The following is a 7,061-nucleotide window of genomic DNA, read 5'->3' on the forward strand; positions in this document are numbered from 1 at the left end:
ATATTATGAATTAAAGATTTACTTCAGATTACAGGCGAGAAGACTTCCAAAAGCAGTTGTACGACTTTGCGTAATTGCGAATGTCAATAATATCTAAGCAAATTACTCTACACAAGTCATTAGCTGTATTTAGATAAAAAAATTTTCTTTATACATAGTTTAATAAAACATGAACAAAATCTTGTGATTCCGACATTATCACAATGAAAGAAATCGTTGAAACAAACATTTCACAACTTTTTTACAAATAATTGACACCAAGTATTTGCATTTAAAGAGTTACGTTTGTGTTTTCACATATTGTGAAATTTCGATAGTTTAGGTGACATACACATAAAATAAGCATACACAATATAATTTTATCTGAATATATAAAGTATTATATTAATTTTAAAAATCAATGAAACTGTACACTTTCTGAAACTAAGCAGAACATAATTATAACAACATCAACAACAACAATAATCATAAATAATAGTAATTATTATTATTGTTATTTTTGAAGCTAGAAAACTTTTTAAAATTATGATTTAATTTATTTGCTTGCGTTTTTCGTAAAAACAGTTTTTCTAATTCACTGTGTGCCAATTTAAAACTTGAAAACCTTTTTGTAAAGTCGGACAGACTCTACCGATAAGCCATTCCTAACAACTGTAGAGTTAACATATTTATAACTTAAGATATAACATATAAAGAGTTCCTGCTTTAATGTATAGTCAATAATTATTTCATAAATTTTTATGTAATTAGATTTCACCAAATGATCCGAAGATCACAAGCCGTAGATGTCCTATTTGCGAAATAGTTTTATCCGCTTCCGATACTTTAAGACGTCACATGAGAACTCACACCGGAGAGCGGCCTTATTCATGTACTATTTGCAATGAAAACTTCACATTCGAAACTCAATTAAGGAGACACCAGAAAAAGCTTCATCCGAAAGCGGAAACACAAACTCGCTTCCAGGTAAATTAACAAATATTTTTTCAGGAATGAATTTTAAACATATATTCTATTATTAGTATATAACTATAAGTATATGATTAATAGTAATCTCTGCTTGTTATTTGAAACAAATTTCGAGTAATAAAGAATTAATTCAACTCATTTTGACAGTAAAAATATATAATCAGCGAGAAGTCGCCGAAATTACAACAGGCTGCATCTTAACTACTGTGTGACTGTGGAAAGTCTGGATGCAACCTGTTACACTCTTTCGAAATTTTCAGATTAGTGCGTGCCTGTATCGTCAAAATGACTTCAATGAATTTTTTTACTCACGAGCATTATTTTCTTTATAACAGATTAAACAATATTTAACATAAATGTTACGAACGTTATAGAACCTGCTAAGTACCTTACAGATACGTTTTTGGTATCATAAAATGAACGTTACCCCATGCAAATAAATTGAGATTTGACTTTATGTTTTGTTATAATTTGATTTGTCAACATTATTGAAAGGCATTTATATTTGTTAACCGATTATTGTTAAGATTATTAATTACAAAACATTTGTTAAAACTGTAAATTTTTTGCAATTTCTAAAACATTATGAAACATTTCATTTTAATTTGCTACAAATACATAATACAGTATATGATTATTCAAAATTCTATAGTTTCATGTAATCGACATCTTACTAAGTTGTGTACAGTTGGGTTATTTACTTTCAGGAAAGTATACAAGGCGTTCAACAAGAGCAACAAGAATCTCTTGAACAACCGTCAACAAGTTCTCAAAGAGCACAGTCAATAGAATTTGAAGAAATTTCTTCACAAGAGATTGTTTTTACTCCAAAAGAATGTGAAGAATTTCTTGAAAACGTAAACGTCGATTTAGAAGCTGATCGATTTGAAACGTCTTCACAAGTTGAATTTATCCCAGAAATTGACGTGGAAGAAAATATATTAGAATGTCCGTTTTGCTGTGAACAATTTCTAGAAGACGTTTCACTAAAAGAGCACGAAAGAACATTCCATTCATCTGATTAATCAATTCTGAACAACTAATTTTCAAAATATATTAATTTAAATAATGTAAGATTATTTATATTTCGATATATATTAAGGAAGGCAAAATTGAACACTCAGTACAAAAACTTCAATTACACTTCACATTAACTATAAAAATGTCGTAGAAAGTGTGCATCTAATTTAATTTATAGCGAAAGTTTTTGATAGAAAATTTCTAATATTTGTACGAGACTAAACTCCGAAAGTTATACTTTAATCTTTATTATTTCACGAAAACCAAATATTTATACTTCGACAAAAGACTTAATTTTTCGTATTTCTTTAATAGATAAGCTTTAATTGAATAAATTTCAGCTTAAAGAATTGAGCATTCTTAAACACATTATATTTATACTAATGATAAGTATTTTTTTCATTAATTATGCTTATACGAAAGGTTTAAAAAATTTTATATTTATCTATTGCAAAACATTAAAGTTTGGCAAACTTACTGTTTTCTCATCAGTCGACTTTAAATACAAACGTCTTTATTACTTACAAAACTACAATAATCCCACGTAAATTTGACGGGAAAAAATAACATTGAAAATAAGATTATATTTCAATGTTTGATGTTGAAGTTAATATAATCATTTTCAATAGACGAAACAAGAAGACGATTGTATTGATTTTTATTTTTTGCCAAGCAATTTTTACAAAACTAGTGTTTCTTTTTATAAGGCTTGGTGTTAATTGGCACACTTGAAAAGATGCTGAGATTCTAGACTGTGTGCAAAAAAAGCGATTAGTTTCAACAGGTGTGTCGCATACGTTGCAAATGGAGATTTTGACTTTGTTGTTGATGACGTGCTCTTGAGCGAGACGTCCATCATTTATAAAGTAGTGACGTATTTTTTATATCGTTACAATTTTGTCGAAATTTACAGATGAGTTTTTATGGATATTTTTAATTCCATAAGCTTGCCACTGTTCACAACCATTTTCATTACATAAAAATTCTCAAACCATTTCAACATCATTTCCTCTTTCACTTGTAGCGAACATTTTCCGAGTGGCAACCATCAACGATTCCTAGTTTTGGATTTTGTCGAAAACAATTGTGGTTTTTTGAAGTCATGTAGGCAGGCTGCATTATGGCACTTGCTGGCGTAATGGAAAATTTTCTAGTGAGCATATTCATCTCACATTATGTGTTTTCTCTAAAGTTGTATGAGCAGTTTTCCTGCCAACTTCCAAATCTACAAATAAAATGAACGTTTTTAGATTATATTGTGATTACTACAGCTGCTTTTCAAAAGTAAAGGTATAACAACCAGTGTTATTTTTAAATATTGATTGTTAACTTTAAATGTTCAAAATAACCTATTATGAAATTGTGTAACAGTATCAAAGATTACAATGGGATTAAGACATTAGTTGACAACATAACTCGATCTGATTTCATTGCTTTAAAATAGCTGATAAACTTTGAAATTCAGTAATTATATTACGTGAAGACATGCTTTTTTTTCTTCCATTATCTTGTATATCAGTCACTGGTACACGTACCGCCTCAATGGAAAAGCTTCTATCATATAACTTGTATAAGAACCAAATGACAGATATTAGAGCACATTTATTACAATACATGATAACAGTTGTTACAAAAGTTATCATGTATTGTTGCTTTTTACTGCGTTTGATGTAATGATTTGGGTGATCGTCTAGCACTGTAGAAGTCCTACATGATATACTTTTGCCACAGGTTTGATATAGTTTTGCAATCATTAACTGAGTGTGTATCGTATCGTAATTAGGTGGTGAATATTAGCCACTTTGTGGCTAATATTCACCACCTAATTATATGTTCAATGTGTGGGGCGTGTAATTGGGCTACGAAATGAATACTTTCGCCATATCAACAAGCATACCTTTATTAATAATAAAAGTAGAATAAATTGTTTGTTACAAATATTTTTTTGAGTAGAAATGTCATTTGTAAAAGAAACGAATCAATTCGAGATAAGTAGCTTTATATATAATATGAAACACTTTGATCATGATACTGACCACTGAGTGAGTGAATGACTGTTATAAACACTAATATTTACGTTCAAGTTTTCCCCCTATGTTGTTTTAGCAGCAGAATAAAACACGTTCTTTCTGAGTTACAATTTGAAACACACATCATGCACAATAGCTTTGCACTTAATGCAATGAATCATGCTTTTTTGGACCTACAAGTGTTTTGTATAATTTTACTTTAGTTTCAAGGTATTTCGTGCGTTTAAGTTAATGATGCAAATTTAATTTCTCTGCGGTAAACCGATGTTTATCAGAAATCTTTCTGATTTATTCCTGCCACTTTCTTCTCTAATCTTCTCTCATATCGTGCGTTTGTAATTCGTAAACTGAAGATTTTCGACTGTGCTTGCCTTTTCTTGTCTCGCCTGTATGAATAGAGTCGATATATCCAAAGTTTTCACAAAGATATCAGATTGTTTAAAAAATGATGCAGCTTGCTGAGTGCTTTGATTAAGATTAATTTTGGATCAGTTCAAAAGTCTGACAATGCGGCCCATACATGGAAAAAGGTTGCAAATCCCTGCTGTAAATTCTGGTCGCATGCACTCGTCTCGCGCTCGCGACTTATACCACTACTCTATTTGATTTCTTGTCGATCTGCTTACATTACAATTATTGTTAGATATATTAAGTAGCTTTAAAATTGTTGACATCTTGAAGTTCACTTAAATTTAAAGATGTTTTTAATTCTTCTATTGATAGTTATATTATTCGTAAAAAAATATGTTTTTGCTGCGAGGAGGCAATAATAATTATTTCGTTCTTTACATTGGCGACACTTCTTTTTATTTCTGAGTTATTTGTAATTTCTTTTTCTTCTAGTTTTATTTCTCTACTATTTTACCTGTTTGAACATAAATAAGTGTTTTAATTTCACAGTAAAATATTATTGAGTGATGCATGTCGAAAAATATATTTGAAAAATGAAAACGGACCTTACTGCTGTGTGGATGCAACTGTCACACTTTTTCGAAATTTCGAGATCAGTGCGTGACTGTATCGTCAATATAATTTCCATGAATTTTTTTTACTCGTGAGCATTTTTTTAATCTGTGATAGATAAAACAATATTTATCATAAATTTGAGAAATATTATGGAACGAGCTAAGTCCCATACAGATACATTTACTGTGCCATAAAATCAACATTACCCCATGCAAATAATTTTCAATTTGACATTATTTTCTGATATAATTAGCTTTGATAACTATAATGAAGTGCATTTATATTTGTTAACCGATTATTGTTAAAATTATTAATTATAAAACATTTGTTACAATTGCGAATAATTTTTGAAATTTTAAGAACATTCTGAAATATTTCATCTTAATTAGCTTAAAAATCTGTTAACTCTTAAAGCATTACATATACATAATGCAGTTCATAATTATTAAAATTCCATATTTCTACGCAATCCACATTGTAGTATATTGTGTACATTTATGTTATTTATGTTATTTACTTTTAGAAAAGTATACAAGGCGTTCAACAAGAGCAGCAAGAACAACCATCGACGAGTTCTCAAACAGCACAGTCAATAGAATTCGGAGAAATTTCTTCACAAGAGACTATTTTTACTCTAAAAGAATGTGAAGAATTTCTTGAAAGCCTTAACGACAATTTAGAAATTAGACAATTGGAAACATCCTCACCTGCAAATTTATTACCAAAAATAAACGTTGAAGAAAGTAAATTGGAATGTCCGTTCTGCAGTGAACAATTTTCAGACGACGATTCACTAAAAGAACACGAAAGAACATTCCATCCGTCTGATTAATTAATTCTAGACAACAAATTTTACAATTATATTAATTTAAAAATGTTTTAAATGATTAATATTTCGATATTTAATAATGGAAGCAAAATTGAATGTTCAGCAGAACAACGTTAGTTAATAGTTTGTGGTAAATATGAAATCGTTGTAGAAAGTACAAAATTAATTTAATTTATAGCAGAAATTAATTATTGAGCATCAAACACAAGACCGTGTTATTTATTAAACACTTGGCACTTTTCCACTTCTATTAGTTGAGACGAGATTTTATTTCACTCGTTTCGGGCATTTCGCCCCTCTTCAGTCAACTAATAAAACAATATACAACATTTCAAGTAATATAACACACACCAACAGATACCACAAAAATTAATTTAAAACGTACCGTTAATTCCTCGAACTCAAGGGTGCGCGTGCATAGCACAATTTGGACCTCAAAGTTACAGCAACAAATGTAAATGTTTTATGTACGGCTAATTAAATTGTAAAATTTCTTTTAAAATATATAAACATACAGGCTTATTTTATACCGATATGTATAAAATAATTATAAAATAAACATACAGGCTTATTTTATACCGATATGTATAAAATAAGCCTGTATGTTTGTATATTTTAAAAGAAATTTTACAATTTAATTAGCCGTACGTAGAACATTTACATTTGTTGCTGTAACTTTGAGGTCCAAATTGTGCTATGCACGCGCACCCTTGAGTTCGAGGAATTAACGGTACGTTTTAAATTAATTTTTGTGGTATCTGTTGGTGTGTGTTATATTACTTGAAATGTTGTATATTGTTTTATTAGTTGACTGAAGAGGGGCGAAATGCCCGAAACGAGTGAAATAAAATCTCGTCTCAACTAATAGAAGTGGAAAAGTGCCAAGTGTTTAATAAATAACACGGTCTTGTGTTTGATGCTCAACATATAAGAAGACACGGTTTCAAGAATACCTAAATTATAGAAATTATTTAATTAAATCTTCGTAGAATTTGAACAAAACGAAATTCGACAGTTATTTTTCACATTTATTATTTCACAAAAATCAAATTATCTAATCCTCGATAAGACACTTAATTTTCTTATGCTTGTTTAATAGATAAGCTTTAATTAAATAAATTTTCGATTTTTTTAATGAAACCGTGTCTCGTTCTTCAATATAGGCTTAGTAAACACTAGTGTTGAGTTGTGTTCCAAAGACACTTGGCAAGTTTTCCATCAAGTATCATTATTCAGTTTAGTCGATA

This window comes from Centruroides vittatus, unplaced genomic scaffold (genome assembly GCF_030686945.1).
Source record: "Centruroides vittatus isolate TY-2023 unplaced genomic scaffold, ASM3068694v2 contig_1080, whole genome shotgun sequence".
Lineage (NCBI taxonomy): Eukaryota > Metazoa > Arthropoda > Arachnida > Scorpiones > Buthidae > Centruroides > Centruroides vittatus.